This window comes from Microtus pennsylvanicus, chromosome 1 (genome assembly GCF_037038515.1).
Source record: "Microtus pennsylvanicus isolate mMicPen1 chromosome 1, mMicPen1.hap1, whole genome shotgun sequence".
Lineage (NCBI taxonomy): Eukaryota > Metazoa > Chordata > Mammalia > Rodentia > Cricetidae > Microtus > Microtus pennsylvanicus.
In genome coordinates, this window is record NC_134579.1 from 160,820,922 (window position 1) to 160,841,954 (window position 21,033).

The following is a 21,033-nucleotide window of genomic DNA, read 5'->3' on the forward strand; positions in this document are numbered from 1 at the left end:
TTTTGTACCATATTAAGAAAGTTCTGAGGCTCAACTCCCACTGATGGGTGACAGAATCTGCTTTATATTTGTATAAGCAAGGGGTTAGCTAGGAGAAATTTCCTATGCAATGTGGTTCATCTGAAAATTATGACTTCTATATTGAACAAAAATCAGAGAGGCTTATGTTACACAATTATATCTAGTTCTGGCAAGCTTGCATACAATATAAAAGTTGTCAATACACTCCAATAAACAAACAACAATAGAAAAAGTGACAAATCAGAATAATTTTTTGATGAAGTCTGCATGACATCTATCAAACATATCACTATACTTAATATCAATTCCATTATTGAAAGGACAAAAGTTAATTTTAAAATAGCAAACACAATTTCCTTAAAGAAAGAGACATCCTTGGTTTGTGAGAGACAGATGATACAGGACACAACACCTGTTCATGCGGTAATTTGTCACAAGAAGAAGTACTATTAGTTTACGCCAGTTGTTAGTTTGTCCCAATCTAGGATAATCTGTAAAGAAAGACACAATGAGGTATTTCTACGTTGACTTATCCTATGAATATGTCTGTGTGGTATTGTGTTAAATTAATCAGTGTCGGAAGGCCAGCCCACTATGGGCAGCAATATTTCCTTCAAGATGGATCCTGGAGTGTATAAGAATGGAGGAAGAACTCAACAAGCAAACACCATGCATCAAAACATTAGTTTCTCTCTTCTTGACTGTGCTATTATGTGAGAGCTGCTTTAAGTTTCTCACTTGACTCCTGTGTATTGAAGGACTATGACCTGAAATTGTAAATTGAATAAACCCCTCTTTTCCTAAGCTGTGTTTTGTCAGGATATTTTATCGTGGCAACAAAAATAAACTAGAAACTGAAGACATGATGAGGAGCCTGAATAAAGCTCTAATTGTTTGTGCATGCATCAACGGGCATTCTGATATTGCAGAACTCTTAAGTACTTTTCTCATCAAGTTTCCATAACTCCATCTCTAATAGGTGATTTATATTCATTCCAATCAAATATGTGAAAATATAAATGTATGGGTTTGTATATAGAAATAAACATTGCTTTATTATGTAATTTGGGTTTTTACAAGGTGTAGCACACAAAGATGCAAACACAGGCATACATGGGTAAAGCAATAGTCTTCATTAAAGGATGTATTGATCCCCATTCATTCTCCCCTTTATAAGCAGAACAAGTTCATGGTTAAAGATTCCTCTGGCCTAAGTCCTTGCAATGCTTACAAATACTGTATGAAAAATGTGCCATTGTTTTACAAAAGCCACTGAAATACGAACAGTACTTCTCCGCATTTAGGCTCTCACTTAAAATAGTTTCTAGGTGTGGAGTTTTCTTTATATTCTTTGAATAAATGCTCAGAGAAACTTACATATGAAATGTATATTACTGGGATGATTGCTCTGAAACTCATTTTTGGTAAAGGTAAACATACTGCATTTAACAATTGAAATTCCTTGATAACAATTCTTTTGCAAAAGTCAGTCAGTATGCTGTTATGTCACATTTTAGTAGTGGTGCCTATTTCTTGTAATAGTCAGGTGTTAAAATTTACATAGAGCAAAATGGCATGCAAATATAACTTTATATTGCTAATAATTAAGAAGAGAAATCAAATTTTATTAACTGTTTCCTCTAAAAAATTTTATCTTGACTCTTTTTCTACTGTCTATATGTAGTGTCTAATTTGCTCTCTTATGGATTGTCATCCTGCACATTTCCATCTTTCTTTTTAACAAGTTACATAAAAATTCACATAAGTGACAAATTCTTATGTGTGTTAACAAGTTTTTCTGAGCATATATTCAAATAATATAAAGAAAACTCCACACCCAGCAATCATTTTAAGTGATAGCCTCAATGTGGAGAAGTAGAGCTGTGTCTGTATTTCAATAACTTATGTAAAACAATAGCACACTTGCCATGTTTTATGAACATGTAAGCTACATATTGCTGAACTACACCCAGAAGCTGCCAGAAAAGACAGGTATAGTAGCTTCTAATCAAAGGTCACAAAGTCCTATTAATGACACTTGCTTATTTCCTTCAGAAGGAAAGCACACTGTCTGTGCCTACAGTGATTCATTAATTAAAATGCAGAGTTATAAAGAAGCCTCAAGAATCAAGAATCACATACTTACTTCCACTCACTTTAACACATACACTAGTCATAGCTGTACTACCATAGACAAGATGAAGAACATACATGACCATAGCTGTATGGTAACAGAAATAATCAAAAACACTCATGACCATGGCTGAATGGTCACAGAAATAATCAAGTAACAGCCTTTGTTACTTATTTATAATACAAAATTAAAAGTGAAGGGAATTTATACACATGTACAATAGAGAATTGTGGACATTTTAGGTTTTCATAAATTTACTCAGTGGGCACCAAATACTTAATCTCTTAACAGAAGGAAAATTGGAGAGACTCATATTTAGTTATCTTTGTAAAGTATGCAGTGTCGTGGTACACATAGTAGTTCCCATTGAAATGAATAAATTTGTTAACTCTGTTGCTCACCTCTGTGAATGTTGTGTTTCAAGACAAGTCAGAGCTATTTGAACTGAAAATCAATACCATGTGTTATTTGTAAGTTTATCAATAAGGAGATTTCCTAAAAAATTTATGTTTTATTCTTATTTTAACATTTATTATTATGCAACACAATAAATTTATATTATTGATTCTAGTTACTAATTATTATGTTGGTCATATTTACATTTTTTCCTAAATTCAAAAAAATAATTTATTTTCATTAGAATAATTAGAGTATTAAACATTCAAAATAAATCTCAGAATAAATATGCAGAATACATCTTATTCTAAAAGTAAATTTTTTTAAAGATTTATTATTTATTTATTTATTATGTATACAACATTCCTTCCATGTATGCTTGCATGCCAGAAGAGAGCACCAGATCTCATTATAGATGGTTGTGAGCCACCATGTTGCTGGGAATTGATCTCGGGACCTCTGGAAGAGCAGTCAGTGTTCTTAACCCTCCAGCTCCCTAAAAGTAAATTTAATTAGATGTGCATTCTGTGGCTTTAATGCCACCAAAGTGATGACTTTATGGTAATATACATATTATGTTTTGATTGTTTTTCACATTGGTAATATCAACCTGGCAATATGACACACTAATTTGGGCTTACATCATTTCTATTTTTTCTAGTGGAACTATATGGTTTATTGCTTAAGATGCTAAAACCGTGAATGCATGTTTAAACCCTTATGTCCTATGCAAAGGGGAATTATTATTGGTATGCCAATGATTCTCTTGCTCTGGTTTTGTAACTGTAAAAGCGTGAATCAGTAAGCTTTGGTTTCCAGACCATATACTAGATTGCGCCAAATCTGTTTTAGTTTCTTTGTCCAGGCATTAAAAGACTGATGTTTTGTGTATCTCTTTTGAAGAGAATGGTGATTATGTTGGTTTGTCTCTTTTTTTTTCTATTTTTATTTTATTTTAAAAAGCACAAAAATCTGTCTTTTTTCATTCTTACCAATCCCAGTTCTCACTCCCTCCTCTCCTTCCATTCTCTCTACCTTCTCTCCCATCCCACCCCCATCCACACCTCAGAGAAGATAAGGCACATTGCTTTGAGGATGGACCCAGGCCCTCCCTACTATATCTAGGCTGAGCAAAGTATCCCTCCAAAGAGAATGGGTTCCAAAAAGTCAGTACAAGCAATAGCCATAAATCCCGGTCCCACTGCCAGTGGGCCCACAGTCTTCCCAGCCATACAACGGTTACTCACATTCTGAGTGCCTAGTTTGGTCCTATGCTGGTTCCTTTCCTGTCCAGCCAGAGTTGGTGAACTTCCAATGGCTCACTCAGGTAAGCTGTTTCAGTGGGTGTGCCCAACATGATCTTGATCTCTTTAATCATATTCTTACTCTTCCCACTCTTTACTGGATGTTAGGAGCTCACCCAGTGCCCTGCTGAGACTCTCTGCTTCTGCTTCCATGATTTGCTGAATTCTATAGTGGCATTTAAGATAGTCATTAATCTGACTACAGGGCAAGGCCAATTCAGGCACCCTCTCCACTATAGCTTAGAATCTTAGCTGGGATCATCCTTGTGGATTTCTCGGATTTCCTCTAGTGTCAGGTTTTTTTGCTAGCCCCATAATGACTACCTTAATCAAGATACCTTTTTCCTTCTTCTCCATCTCTGTTGTTTACCCATCTAGACTCTCCTATTCCCTCAATTTCTCCTCACCACTCTCGTTCTCCCCTCTGCTTCCCTTTCTGTTTTCTCTTCTCCCCCCATCTCCATGCTCCCAATTTTCTCAGGAACCCTGCACAATTTCCCCTTACCAGGGATACACACACACACACACACACACACACACACACACACACACATATATATATATATATATATATATATATATATATATATACATACATACATACATACATATACATACTCTTAGGGTCATCCTTGTTACTTAGCTTCACTGGGGTCATGGACTATAGACTCAATTATTCTTTGCTTTACAGCTAGTATTCAATTATGAGTGAGTACATACCATGCTCATCTTTCTGAGTCTGGAGTAACTCAGAATAGTTTTTTTTAGTTCCATCCATTTACATGCAATATTAAGATCACATTTTGTTTGTTTGTTTGATTTTTGCTGCTGTCATTGTTTTTACCCTTTTTATTCTATTGTGTAAATATAACACATTTTCTTTCTTCATTCACTGGTTGAAGGGCATCTACATTGTTTCCAGGTTCTGGCTATTACAAATAATGTTGCTATGAACATAGTTGAACAAATGTCCTTGTAATATGATTGAGCATTTTTTGGGTATATACCTAAGAATGGTAGGTTGATTTCCAACTTTTTGAGAAACCTCTGTACTAATTACCAGAGAGGTTGTACACGTTTACATTTCAACCAGCAATGGAGGATTGTTCTCCTTACACCATATACTCTCAAACATATTGGTGATTTGATCTTAGCCATAGTGACAGTTGTGACAGATGGTGTCTCGGAGTCATTTTGATTTATCTGCATTTTCCTGATTGCTAAGGATGTTGAACCATTTCCTTCAGTGTCTTTTGGATATTTGAGATTCTTCTATTGAGAATTCTCTATTTAGATCCATACCCCATTTTTAAATTGGGTTATTTGAAATTTTCATGTCTAATTTCTTGAGTCTTATATATTTAGGAGTTCAGTCCTCTGTCTGACATGGAGTAGGTGAAGATCATTTCCCATTCAGTAAGCTGCCTTTTTGTTTTATTTGATGTGTCCTTTGTTTTACAGAAGTTTCTAAGTTTTAGGAGATTTCATTTATTTATTGTTGCTCTCAATGTTTGTGCTACTGGTGTTATATTTAAGAAATGATCTTCTATGCCCGTGCATCAAAGTCTACTTCCCACTTTCTTTTCTATCAGATCCAGTATGGTCAGATTTATATTGAGGTCTTTAATATTTGGACTTGTGTTTTGTGCATGGAGATATATATGGATGTATGTTCATTCTTCTACATATTGACATCCATTTATGCCAGCACCATTTGCTGAAGATGCTTTCTTTTTCCCATTGTATAATTTTAGCTTCTTTGTCAAAAATCAAATGCTCATAGGTGTATGGATTAATATCTGGGTCTTCAATTGGATTCCATTTGTCAACATGTCTGTTTTTATGCCAATACCAGTCGGTTTTCATTACTGTAGGTCTATAATAGAGCTTGATGTCAGGGATGGTGATACCTCTGGAAGTTCCTTTATTGTATGTGATTGTTTTACCTAACCTGGGAATTTTGCTTTCCCATATGATGTTGAGTGTTGTTCTTTCAAGGTCTGTGAAGAATTTTGTAGGGATTTTGAAAAGGATTGTATTGAATCTATAGATTGCTTTTGGTAGCCTTTCCATTTTTATTATGTTGATCCTACCTATCCAAGAGCATCGGTTGTTTTTCCATTTTCAGACATCTCATTCAAATTTTTTCTTCAAAGACTTAAAGTTCTTGTTGAATTGGTATTTCACTTATTTGGTTGGTATTATCAAAAGATATTTTATTTTATTTATGGCTATTGTAAATGGTGATGTTTCTCTGATTTCTTTCTCAGCTTCTTTATCATATCTCTCACCTCTTAGTCCTCTCTTTGCAGTTGCAGCCTTGTTTACATCATTACTTACTGTTAAGTGTTTGTTCCACTTTTGATTTACAGAATCTGATTATATTCATCCTATCATGCTGATGGACACTAGAATCCCTTCCTCCTCTCACTCATTGTACCCTCTGGTAATTGTTAGAAAAGGTAAAATATAACAGAGAAAAGAATAAATGGAGGAAAAAAGAAGGGGGATGAAGGACAGTAAAAAAGACAAGATGAGGAAAGGATGTTTAGGTGGAAGGAAAGAGGGAAGAAAGAAAATAATGGAAGAAAAAAATTTAGGGGAAGCTATGGATTCTACAGACGATGAGCTCAAGTCAATTTGACTCCAATCTGCTGTTGTTTCCTACCCATCTCTCTGTCTCAAGGGTCGTCCTTTAAGCAAAAGGCACCAATGAGTCTCTTAAGTCATTTGAGCAGATTTCAATATAAGCTTTGCTTACTATATATCAAAAACTTCAGGGTGTGCCTTCCTTGCCTAGAGTAAAATTTAGCTACAATTGAAAATGTGTGTTTTAAAATCATTTGGAGTACTTGAAATATACTCTTCTAATGGAACCCAATGCTTGTTTATATATACAATATCCTAAATAGAATACTCATTTTAGCATGTTCTTTAGGACAACACATTTCTTTTTCACCCAACTTTCCAAAAATATAAAGTGCTACCCATCACATTTTTAGCACATAGATAATATTATTCTCCATTACATGTGATTGGCACAGCCATGCATGTACTATAATAAAATCTGTCAGTGTGGCAATTTTCATTTGACAGTTTTCTTAAAAAAAATCTTTCCCTAGAAACCAATTAAAACTTTTTACTCTCTTATTTTATTTAATTTCTTTGTAACAGTTTAGTTAATGGAGTGTTTCCTGTAAAATTTTTTAGCAAAAATAAATTGATAGCAAAAAAATTGAACAATCCCAAAACAATTCTTTTTGTATATCACCTTGTTCCCCCTTAGTTGTTGTGTGTTTTAATGTGTCAAGTATGTCACCTGGGAACAGGAATTTGATGTCCACCAAACAAACACTGAGCTAAGGACCACTTTTTAAAGTCTTTAATATAAGGAAAAACTCTTATATAGATGAAAAGGACACACAGGCAAGTGTCATCATTCTATGCAATAAATATAAAAAGATGATAGTGAACTTCCTGGTCATCACTGCCCGATACCTCCTCTCTCTTCCTATCCCACTCACTTTGCATCCAGACTACACCCCCCCCCAGCTCAGCCTGTTAGGGCGCTGGGACCGGGACCGAATCCGAATCCAACCTGGAGGGTGATAGTTCCTTTGTCTCCATAGCCTGCCTGCAGCAAGCAAGGTAGGCCCTTTGTTTACAAGCTACCCAAGCAGCACAGAGATCCTCCGATCTGGGCACTGAGAGAGCCATCATTGGGGTGAGTGAGTGCGCAGCAGCCCAGAACAGGGAACTCAGATGTTCCTCATCCCTCCTACACTTCCTGGTCATCCTGCTGGGGCTATACTGCCTGATACCTCCTCTCTCTTCCTATCCCACCCAGCTTCAATCCAGAACCTCACCCCCCCTTCTACCTCCCTCCCCTCTTTGGTCACATAACATATCTCAGCTCAGCCTGTTTGGGCGCTGGGACAGAAGGGTGGTAGTTCCTTGGCTCCATAGCCTGCCTGTAGCAAGCAAGGTAGGCCTTTTGTTTACAAGCTACCCAAGCAGCATGGAGATTCGATCTGGGCACCAGGAGAGCCATCACTGGGGAGTGACATCACTGGGAAGGTACATCAGTGGGCAAGGAGACCTGATGCTGTAAAAGAAGATCCATAGGGGAGCATTCGGAGAAAGAGATGGGCAGGCGCCAATGCAAGAATTCACCCAACAATCTGAAAAACAACATGAAACCACCAGAACCCAGCGACCTCACATCAGGAGGACATGAACACCTTAATCAAGAAGAAGTAGAAAAAAAATCGACTTTATGAAAGTGATAGAGGCCCTTAAACAGCATGTAAAAAATGCCCTTATAGAAAAGGATGAGAAGTATAACAGAAAGTTTGAAGAATTGAATAAATCAGTGAATGATACCCTAGGAAACCAAGGAAAAACAATCAAGCAGATAATGGAAACAGTTCAAGACTTGAAAACTGAAATGGAGGCAAAGAAGAAAACACAAACAGAGGGCCAGCTGGACATGGAAAATCTAGGTAAATGAATAGAGACTACAAATACAAGATTAACCAGCAGAATACAAGAGATAGAAGAAAGAATCTCAGATTCTGAAGATAACATAGAGAAAATCACTGATCTAAGAAAACAGCAAGTCCAACAAGCTCTCATCACAAAACATTCAGGAAATATGGGACACAATAAAAAGACCAAACCTAAGAATAATTGGAGTAGAAGAAGGAGAAGAAGTGCAGCTCAACGGTCCAGAAAATATATTTAATAAAATTATAGAAGAAAACTTTCCCAACCTAAAGAAAGATGTACCTATGAAGGTTCAAGAAGCATACAGAACACCGAATAGGCTGGATAAAAAAAAAAAAAAAAACAACCCATCCCCTCGTCATATAATAATCAAAACACAAAGCATACAGAATAAAGAAAGAATATTAAGAGCCACAAAGGAAAAAGACCAAGTTACTTATAAAGGTAAACCTATCAGTCTTGCACCTGACTTCTCTATGGAAACCACGAAAGCCAGAAGGTCCTGGATAGATGTACTGCAGAAACTGAGAGACCATGGATGCAAACCCAGACTACTATACCCAGCCAAGTTTTCGTTCACTATAAATGGAAAAAACAAAATTTTCCAGGATAAAAACAAATTTAAACAATACGTAGCCACAAATCCAGCCTTACAGAAAATAATAGAAGTAAAATCACTAACCAAGGGGTCCAACAATGACCACAATAACTCAGACATCTAGAGACCCTTCACCAGTGCAACTCAAAGAAGGGAAATACACAAACTCTACGACTAAAAAAAAAATGACCGGAGTTAACAACCACTGGTCATTAATATCACTTAATGTCAATAGGCTCAACTCACCTATAAAAAGGCACAGGCTAAGAGATTGGATACAAACACAGGATCCAACATTCTGCTGTTTACAAGAAACACTCCTCAACCACAAAGACAGGCACCTACTCAGTGTAAAAGGCTGGGAAAAGGCTTATCAAGCAAATGGACCTAAGAAACAAGCAGGTGTGGCCATACTAATTTCTAACAAAGTTGACATCAAACTTAAATCAATCAGAAGAGATGGAAAGGGACATTTTATACTCATAACAGGAACAATTATTCAGGATGAAGTCTCAATCCTGAATATCTATGCCCCTAATATAAAAGCACCCATGTACATAAAAGAAACATTGCTAAAACTCAAGGCAGCCATCAAACCGCACACACTAATAGTAGGAGACTTCAACATTCCTCTCTCACCAATGGACAGGTCTATCAGACAGAAACCTAACAGAGAAATTAGAGATTTAATAGAGGTAATGAATCAATTGGACTTAACAGACATCTATAGATTATTCCACCCAAATAGGAAGGAATATACCTTCTTCTCTGCAGCTCATGGAACCTTCTCGAAAATTGACCACATACTCGGTAACAAAGCAAACTTACACAGATACAAAAAAAAATATTACTAACCACCTGTGTCTTATCAGATCACCATGGATTAAAGTTAGAATTCAACAACAAGGCTACCCCCAGAAAGCCTACAAACTCGTGGAAACTGAACAGTCAACTACTGAACCATACCTGGATTAAGGAAGAAATAAAGAAAGAAATTAAAGTCTTCCTTGAATTCAATGAAAATAAAGAAACAACATACTCAAACTTATGGGACACTTTGAAATCAGTCCTAAGAGGAAAGTTCATAGCACTAAGTGCCCACTTAAAAAAAACAGAGAAAGCACATATTGGAGATTTAACAGCTCACCTGAAAGCTCTAGAAAAAAAAGAAGCAGACTCACCTAGGAGGATTAGAAGACAGGAGATAATCAAACTGAGGGCTGAAATCAACAAAATAGAAACACAGAATACAATCCAAAGAATCAATGAAACAAAAAGCTGGTTCCTAGAGAAAATAAACAAGATTGATAAACCCCTATCGAAACTAATCAAACGGCAGAGAGAGAATATGCAAATTAATAAGATTAGAAATGAAAAGGGAGACATAACCACAGACACAGAGGAAATTCAGAAAATCATTAGATCTTACTACAAAAGCCTGTATGCCACAAAACTGGAAAATGTAAAAGAAATGGACACTTTTGTAGATAAATACCATATACCAAAGTTAAACCAGGACCAGGTGAACAATCTAAATAGACCTGTTAGTCGCGAAGAATTAGAAGCTGTTATCAAAAACCTCCCTACCAAAAAAAAAAAACCCAGGACCAGATGGTTTCAATGCGGAATTCTACCAGAACTTCCAAGAAGACCTAATACCTATACTCCTTAATGTATTTCACAATATAGAAACAGAAGAGTCATTACCAAATTCCTTTTATGAAGCTACAGTCACCCTGATACCAAAACCACACAAAGACTCAACCAGGAAAGAAAATTACAGGCCAATCTCACTCATGAACATCGTTGCAAAAATCCTCAACAAAATACTGGCAAACCAAATCCAAGAACACATTAGAAAAATTATTCATTATGATCAAGTAGGCTTCATCCCAGAGATGCAGGGCTGGTTCAACATACGAAAATCTATCAATGTAATCCATCATATAAATAAACTGAAAGAAAAAAAACCATATGATCATTTCATTAGATGCTGAAAAAGCATTTGACAAAATTCAACATCCCTTTATGATAAAAGTATTGGAGAGATTAGGGATACAGGGGTCATACCTAAATATAATAAAAGGTATATACAGCAAGCCAACAGCTAACATCAAATTAAACGGAGAGAAACTCAAAGCCATCCCACTGAACTCAGGAACAAGACAAGGTTGTCCACTCTCGCCATACCTCTTCAATATAGTGCTTGAAGTTCTAACAATAGCAATAAGACAACATAAGGGGATCAAGGGGATTCGAATTGGAAAGGAAGAAGTTAAACTTTCGTTTTTTGCAGATGATATGATAGTGTACATAAGCGACCCCCAAAACTCCACCAAAGAACTTTTACAGCTGATAAACACCTTTAGTAATGTGGCAGGATACAAGATCAACTCCAAAAAATCAGTCGCCCTCTTACACACCAAGGTTATGGAAGCAGAGAGGGAAATCAGAGAAGCTTCACCTTTCATGATAGCCACAAACAGCATAAAATATCTGGGGGTAACTCTAACCAAGGAAGTGAAAGATCTATTTGACAAGAACTTTAAGGCAGTGAAGAAAGAAATTCAAGAGGATAACAGAAAATGGAAGGACCTCCCTTGCTCTTGGATTGGGAGGATCAACATAGTAAAAATGGCAATTCTACCAAAGGCAATTTATAGATTCAATGCAATCCCCATCAAGATCCCATCAAAATTCTTCACAGATCTGGGGAGGACAATAATCAACTTTATATGGAAAAACAAAAAACCCAGGATAGCCAAAACAATCCTATACAATAAAGGATCTTCTGGAGGCATTACCATCCCTGACTTCAAACTCTATTACAGAGCTACAGTAATGAAAACAGTGTGGTACTGGCATAAAAACAGAGAAGTCGACCAATGGAATCGTATAGAAGACCCGGATTTTAACCCACAAACCTATGAACACCTCATTTTCGATAAAGGAGCTAAAAGTATACAATGGAAGAAAGAAAGCATCTTCAACAAATGGTGCTGGCACAACTGGATGTCAACCTGTAGAAGAATGAAAATAGACCCATATCTATCACCGTGCACAAAACTCAAGTCCAAATGGATTAAAGACCTCAATATCAGTCCAAACACACTGAACTGATAGAAGAGAAAGTGGGAAGTACCCTACAACAAATGGGCACAGGAGATCGCTTCCTATGTATAACCCCAGAAGCACAGACATTAAGGGCAACATTGAATAAATGGGACCTACTAAAACTGACAAGCTTCTGTAAAGCAAAGGACACTGTCACTAAGACAAAAAGGCAACCTACTGACTGGGAGAACATCTTCACCAACCCCGCAACAGACAAAGGTCTGATCTCCAAAATATATAGAGAACTCAAGAAACTAGCCTTTAAAATGCTAATTAACCCAATTAAAAAGTGGATCACTGAACTGAACAGAGAATTCTCAACAGAAGAAGTTCAAATGGCCAAAAGACACTTAAGGTCATGCTCAACCTCCTTAGCAATCAGGGAAATGCAAATCAAAACAACTTTGAGATATCATCTTACACCTCTCAGAATGGCTAAAATCAAAAACACCAATGATAGCCTTTGCTGGAGAGGCTGTGGAGGAAGGGGTACCCTCATCCATTGCTGGTGGGAATGCAATCTTGTGCAACCATTTTGGAAATCAGTGTTTCAGTTTCTCAGGAAATTCGGGATCAACCTACCCCTGGACCCAGCAATACCACTCTTGGGAATATACCCAAGAGATGCCCTATCATATGACAAAAGCATTTGATCAACTATGTTCATAGCAGTATTATTTGTAATAGCCAGAACCTGGAAACAACCTAGATGCCCTTCAATGGAAGAATGGATGAAGAAAGTGTGGAATATATACACATAAGAGTACTATGCTGTGATAAAAAAGAATGACTTCTCGAATTTTGCATGGAAATGGATGGAAATAGAAAACACTATCCTGAGTGAGGTAACCCAGACCCAAAAAGATGAACATGGGATGTACTCACTCATAATTGGTTTCTAGCTATAAATAAGGGTCACGGAGTCTACAATTACTGAACCTAAAGAAGCTAAATATGAAAGTGGCGGGGAAGAGACAGAAATCTTTAATAAATAAATAAATTTAAAAAAAAAGAAAGTGAACCCAAAACATATTCTCTTGGCTATGGGAAGTAGACAAAATTGCCGGAAAGAAAATTGGGATCTTGGAGGGTTAGGGGAGATGGGGAGAGAAAAGGGAGAAGGGGAGGATGGGGGAAACTTAGGGAAACAGGATGATTGGGATAAAGGAAGGTTGGATAGGAGAACAGGGAAGCACAATTCTTAGTTAAGGGAGTCACCTTAGGGTTGGCAAGAGACTTGAACCTAGAGTGGCTCCCAGGAGCCCAAGGAGATGTCCCCACTTAGTTCCTTGGGCAGCTGAGGATAGGGAACCTGAAATGACCCTATCCTATAGCAATACTGACGAATATCTTGCATATCTCCATAGAACCTTCATCTGGTAATGGATGGAGATAGAGACAGAGACCCACACTGGAGCACTGGACTGAGCTCCCAAGGTCCCAATGAGGAGTGGAAGGAGGGAGAAGATGAGCAAGGAAGTCAAGACCACAAGGGGTGCACCCACCCACGGAGACAGTGGGGCTGATCTACTGGGAGCTCACCAAGGCCACCAGAACTGTGACTGAAAAAGCACGGGATAAAACTGGACTCTCTGAGCATGGCGAACAATGAGGGCTGATGAGAAGCCAAGGACAATGGCTTGGGGTTTTACTCCTACTATATATTCTGGCTTTGTGGGAACCTAGCCAGTTTGGATGTTCACCTTCCTAGACATGGAAGGAGGGGGGAGGACCTTGGACTTTCCACAGGGCAGGGAACCCTGACTGCTCTTTGGACTGGAGAGGGAGGAGGAGAGGAGTGGGGGGAGGGGGAGAAGGGTGGGAGGAGGGGGAGGGAAATGGGAGGCTGGGGGGAGGCGGAAGCTTTATTTCTTTTTTTTCTTTTTCTCAATTAAAAAAAAAGGGCAAAAAAAAGCTGATAGTGTCAAAAGCCTGTGTTTAAGAATTATCTAACAACTGATAAAAACAGAAAAAAATGTTAGAAAAAAAGAAATGAGACACACTATTTTGGAAAACAAAGTAAAAAAAAAAAGTCACTGAATTATCCACAGTAGAATCAAAGCAACACAAATTATTCTCTTGAAAGCAATTATCTTTGTACTTTAATATTGCTGTTTCTTGAAGCTATTCTGGAAATAAATTAGTATTTTGGTGAGATTTGCTATGCTGTTTCAATATTCACAAAACCCCTCTAAAATATAAAAGCTGTTTAAAAAAAAACAATCAGTTGAACACACTGTTCAGCATCTAGCACTGCCCTAAAGCACATATTCTCTTCTGTTCTCTTCTGCTGAGTTTATTTCACTTCTGTTGAACTTGTCTTATTCGAAGGATGGTTTCTTAGTTCAAAGATATAGCACTAAGTCACAGTTCTCATCTTGTGCACATTGATACCAGAAATTAAAGCAAAATTCTTTTATTATTGAAAATTTCATATGAGTACTATATTTCCATAATTGCCCCTCACTTTTCTTGCTCCAACACCCCTGTGCCTCCTAGCACTTTCAGGTTTGGGGCTTACCCCTGAGAAAGACTGCTTTTCCTGATCACAGCAATCTTTAGTTGTCTGTAGTTCTTTATCTAGGGGTAGAGAATTGTGAGATTTCCCCTATCAAGAATAACTTATGTTGTCATTCTTAAGGTCTTCATTCAGTTTTGTTGTTGAAATTCTATGGATTCAGTTGTCTAGTTAATCAAAGAAAGCACAATCTCACAAAAACTTCCTAGTCCTCTGTCCCTCCCACTTTTCCATGATGATCACTGAGCCTTTGATGTAGGGGTTCGCTTTTAGTTTTATCAAATGAGGATGAACAACACAAGTCAATTGTTCTCTATATTTTCCACCTTGATTTTTAGGGATTGAGGAGATTGAAGTTCCCTATGTAGACCATGTTGGCCTTGAACTCATGGAGATTTGTGTGTCCCAGTCTCCTGAGTGCTAGAATTAAAGAAGTCAGACATCACCATGCCTGACTTCTTAAGATTCTCTTGAACAGTCACCATATGCTGGAAAAAGAAGTTTAATTTATGAGGGATGGCAGCTATACTTTGATGTGGAGTAAGGGACAAATATTTGGTTAGAAATTATACTGGTTAGGGAAAATAGGAGAAGTAGGATCTCTTCTAGGTAATTTCCAATATAAATAGCTAGAATTAAAGTATCAGGAATGAATTTGCTCCAATTGCTAGGACATAAATTCACTTACATAAATTATCATTGCTAGCCCCCAAAATATAAATTTCACTGTTCCACGTTTAAGGATATATTTTAACTTTTTAATCAAGGGCGCAGACGAATCCACTAGTCTAGTCTAGCAAGTATCATTGTGTTACCCAATGTGAGGCTCAAGGGAACTCATCTAGGACCACTTTTTAATTATTTGAAGCTTACAAAAATAATAACAATGAAACATAACTTAGGTGGAAGCGGGAGAACCCTCTATGAACATCTTGCACTCTGGTTTTATATCCCAGTCAGGAGAGGAAATCCATGATTGGTACAGCAGAGCTCTCAGGCTGAGTAGATGAACAAAAAGGAGTGAAAATCAATCATGCCCAAAAATACAAAACCCAGCAAACCCTCAAAACTAACAGGGAGAAGAAAAATAACCATCAGTAACTCAACCAAATAGAATAACTCCCAACAGAAACATAATAAATAGCAATTCCATTTCAATAATAACATTAAATAAAAATGGATTTTATTTTCTTTTAAAAAGACACAGACTGATTGGAATGAAAGCTAGAACTAGCTCTTTTGCTGTTGTTATGAATAAAGCTCCATACAAAGCTGCCATCACCACAGATAATGGGACCTGGACTGAGGTCCAGCATCCACCTGCTGAAAGCTGTACTAACATGAAGGACTTGAACAAGTACAGCAACATGGAAGAAGTTGCAGAGGAATCCTAAGTAAAGGCAAACAAGAACCATCAAGAGGATGGCAAATGTTTATTAAAGGCTTGAACTGGAGATACAAACTAGAAAGTTCTAACAGAATACTTGTTTCAATTTGGGAGAGTTGTAGACTGCAAAATTATACAGATCCAGTCACTGGAAGATCAAGAGGACTTGAATTTGTATTTTTCAAAGACGCTGCTGGTATGGATAAGGTATTGGAACTATAAGGACACAGACTGGATGGAAAATGGACAAAACCCTCCCCAAACTAAAGTTCTTAAAAGGAAATAACTCCCTAAAATTTATCTGGATTGAGTCCAGATACTTCAGATAAACAAATCAAAATTGATTCCATATCCTCCAGAAGAGCCATGAGGGCTCTTAACTAGCAAAGCATCTCACCAGCATGACCATACTGCTTTTAATACTATGCCTCTGTAATAGATCTTCAATTTTTTATACATCTAAGGAAACATTCAATTTAAGTGAATTAGAAACCCACAGAATGGGAGATAATCTTTGCCAACTACACATATGATATATTATTAACACACAGAATATACAAAGAAAACAAACACGAAAGAGTACAAGAGGCAAATAACTCAATTAAAACATGGACTAGGGATCTAAACAGGGTTCTCATTAGAAGAAATACAAATAGACAAGAAATATTTCAAACATTGACTATCATCCTTTGCAGTTTGGGAAATGAAAACTAAAACAATATCCCAGCCAGAATGGCTAACATCAAAAAACAACTGATGATAAATGTTGGCAATGTTATGAGGCAAAGGAAATGCTTATTCAGTATAAGTTTTTGAAACCACTTTGGAAATCAATATGGAGAATCTTAAAAAAACTAAAAACAACTATACTATATGATCCAACTATATCACTCCTTGGCATATTTCAAAAGGATCATGCATTCTACCTTGGAGATATTTGCTCAACAATGTTTGTAGCTGTCCAATGTGTAATAGTATGGAAATGGGTACAACTCAAGTTGACTCTCAGAGTTTGAAGCTTTCCTTGTTGCTGAAACACACACACTAACACACACACACACACACACACACACACACACACACACACACTTTAGACAGAGAATTAAAAAAATCTGAGCTCAATCTTACAGGGAATTCTCCTTCCTGAAGTCAAACTTTCATAGTAGTAGAAGTTACTATGTAAATTGCAAAAGCAAAAGATCAATCAGTAATCTTATCCAAATATCTTTGCATGAACTCATAATAATGAGCATATCTTTATGATATTCATATAGACGAAATAATGACATCATAACTTGGTGATAGCCAATAAGTATCTAATTGTACTTAAGCGCAAACAACAGGAAGGGAATCATGCCTCATACCTGAAATACTATTAACCACCAAGGGCGAGTAAGCCCATGGAACTCAAAGAAGAAACTAATAGTGACATTCCTCTAAACAAATATAATTCCCATCTTCATTATAATACTTTCCTTTCACCAATAGGTAAGTGTAACCCAACCCTCATCAACGCACTGTTGCAGCAAAAAGAGACCATTACAATAACCCACAACTGGTGAAAGTGCTGAGAATACTTGATCATTCAATGTCCCTCCTCAGTAGGTAATATCTACCATACCAACAGCTAAGGTAACACCTCTCTGGGAAAATAGTTGAAATATCACGGAAGAGAGAATGAAAAGATTTTAAGGACTGGAGGATTAAGGAGTTTGCTATGATATTGCCTCCTAGAAATGATAAAGAAGCTATAAACATTATCGCAACAGTATGATTGCCTTAACAAGTCACGAAGAAGGCTAATACTAATAGACACTTTAAAAGGACAGGGGGAAATCTCATAGACCCATCTCTCAGCAAAAACCTACAAGTAACTAGTGATTGATGAGAGGGATAATTCCTATATTCCAGGCTGACCAAATCGTCAATCCTGAAATCAAATAGAAACAAATAGCATTAACAGACTCATTGGACTGTACTTACATATTTATGCATATGTTATATAATGACAGTAATCAAAGAAGAGCCCACAAATTTGGGTGGGAGTAAGAGCTTATTTTAGAGTGATTTGAGGGAAGGAACATGAGAGACACTGGAAGGAGAGAAAGGAACAGGAGAAATGACCTGGTTATATTTTAATTAAAATTAAAACATTCCTGGGAGACTTTAATACCCAACTCTTGTATTTATGCTCACCTCAAATCTTGATAGCAACAAAAAAAACTTTGGATATCAATTATACCAAATATTAATGGGATTTAACATGTATATATGGAACAGTGAACCCAATAGACATGGAATATACTTTCTTCCCTGCAGCATATAGCACTGTCTCTAAAATTTATCAAATAATAGGCTACAAATCAAACAGCAACAAAAAATAGTAAATAAGCAAAGGGAGATAATTTCTTGTATCCTATCAGTCCACAATGAAATAAAAGCAGAAATAAATATAGAAAATTCAGAATACACAAATATTTGTAGTCTAGTGAAGAAATTGGAGAGGTTGTTAAAAGACTTATAGACACATAAAGTATACAAAACCTTGCCATATAAGACACAACTAAGAGAGTCTTAAGGAAAAATTTCATAGCCATATAAGTTCACAGGAAAATATCAGAGATATTTCAGAAAATAATCTAACAATATGCCTTAATTTTATGGAAAAACAGTAAGCCAAACATAATCACTATAGATGGAAAATGATGATGTTTTGATAAAAATAACAGACTAAAATAGTATAAAGACTCACATTTTTTTTTGTAAAAAGTTTAACAAGATTGGAAAACTTCAAACTAAGAGAGAGTGTGGGTGGGGGAGATAGGAGAGAGAGAGAGAGAGAGAGAGAGAGAGAGAGAGAGAGAGAGAGAGAGAGAGAGAGAGAGAGATAAAATTAAGATGAAGTGGGAGTTGTTAGAAAAGCCCCAACAAAATCTAGGTCAGTGGGTATCACTTTGAAAACTTACTTTTAAGAGCTAGTTCCAGGACAGGCACCAAAGCTACAGAGAAACCCTGTCTCAAAAAACCAAAAAAAAAAAAAAAGAAGCTTGAAAGTTTAAAAGAAATACTTATTTTTTAAATTCATAAGAATATCTAAATTATAAGAAAAAATATTAATTTTGCTTAATTGCTTAATTAATTCAGCCATTAAAACTAATGAGATTGAAGCTATAGTTAAAAAATTCCACACAAAAAGAACACTGTATGGATAGACTGGCTTATTACTGAGTACTATCAAATTTTAAAATATCAAAAATTGCCATTCCTGAACTGTTCACAGAATAGGTAAAGAAGAAACATTGTCACATTCCTTCAATAAAGCCAACATTATCCTGTTACTAAAAGTTAATGAATGGATATCAGAAAAGATGACTATAGATCACCCTTCTTCATGGACAGAGATCCAAATTTCTCTGCGAAGAGTTTGTAAGCCAAACTAAAAAGCATTTTATGAAATCATTTAAAAATGAATAATACTTTGTGTATGAGGAGGGAAGGAATGTACAAAAAAAGAGGAACACAGTATGCAGTGAATAAGATCGCACCTCCAAAGAAGAACCTTTCATTTATTCATTGCTCTGATACTGGGGACCTCTGGGGATGATGCTAAATAACAAGCAAAACCCAAATCAATTTTAGTTACAGAAAGAATTTAACAAATTCCATAGTGAACACTGAAGCACAAAATAATGAGATTATATTTAATAAAACTGTAATTAGTATATCCTTTAATTCACTCTGGTAAATCAAATGACAGGTAAAGCTAGAACTGGCAAGATTCTAATTAAGATGTGGTAGTGGAGAAACTGTGGGCCAGAAAATTATTGATGATGCTAATGTTGTGTGTGGAGGAGTCTGGAGACAGGTTATTTGTGATATTCTGCCAAGATTTAATTTGCAGATGCTAAAAAAATAAACCTCAAATTATAGGAATCTTTATTTACTTATTTTTTCCTAATTTTTAATTTAAAACAGATACTTTTCATACAATGTATTTTGATTATGGTTTCCTCACCCTGCTTCCTTCCAGGTCCTCCCACCTTCACTCCCATTCACACCCTTTCTTTCTTCATTAGAAAACAAACAAGACATCTAAAAAGGTAATAATATAAAATAAAAACAAACCAAAATAGGACAAAAACAAACAAGAAAAAGAGATAAAGAAAATGGGCAAGAAGCACATATAAATGTAGACATACACATGTTCATGCAAAGAGAAATCCCATAGAAATACAAAATAGGAAACTATATGAAAAACAAACACAACAACAACAACAAAAACTTCCAAAACTGATGGTTCATTTTGTGTTGGCCATCTATCATTGGCATAGTTCCAGCTCTTAAGAGTGGCTTGAATACCCAGTGATACTGTTTGAGAAAAATTTTTTCCCCTTTTTGAGCAGTTGCCAGCTGGAGACAGCTTCTGGGTTAAGGTTGGGAACATGTATCCACTCCCCTCTTCGTGCTAGGACCGCCTCTGGTTTAGACAGTTACAGTCCTGAAGATGCAGCCACGCTCTGTGAGTTCCTATGAATACCTGTCCTTCTGTGTTTAAGAAGCTTTGTTTTCTTTGTGTCCTCCACCCCTCTTTGCTCATGCAGTCTTTCCATCTTCTCTTTCACATGGTTCCCTGAAACACAAGGGGGATGATTTAATGGAGACATCCCATCTAGAACCAAGTGTTTCATGGTCTCTCAATCTCATCACATTTTCAGGTGTTGGTCTACTGACAGGGGAGCTTCTTTAAAGACTGAAATATTCTGAATGAGAACAAAACTAAAGGCAGAAGAAGGGAGGTGGATAAAGTAACAATAGGGATATTTGTAAAATTCACAGGGGATAATATTGTAACTACTTAACAACAACAAAAACCTTAATAGTGCAGTTTCATGTACATATATAGTACTAATGAACTTTTCTCAACTGAGCTGTTGGTGCTTCCCAAGAGCCAAAGACCACCTAACAAAAAAATAATTCCAGACACAATATGTCTTCCTTTGAATAGTTGGTTAGACCTGTACAAGAGACAAACATACAGCCTATTGCTGGTGCTCT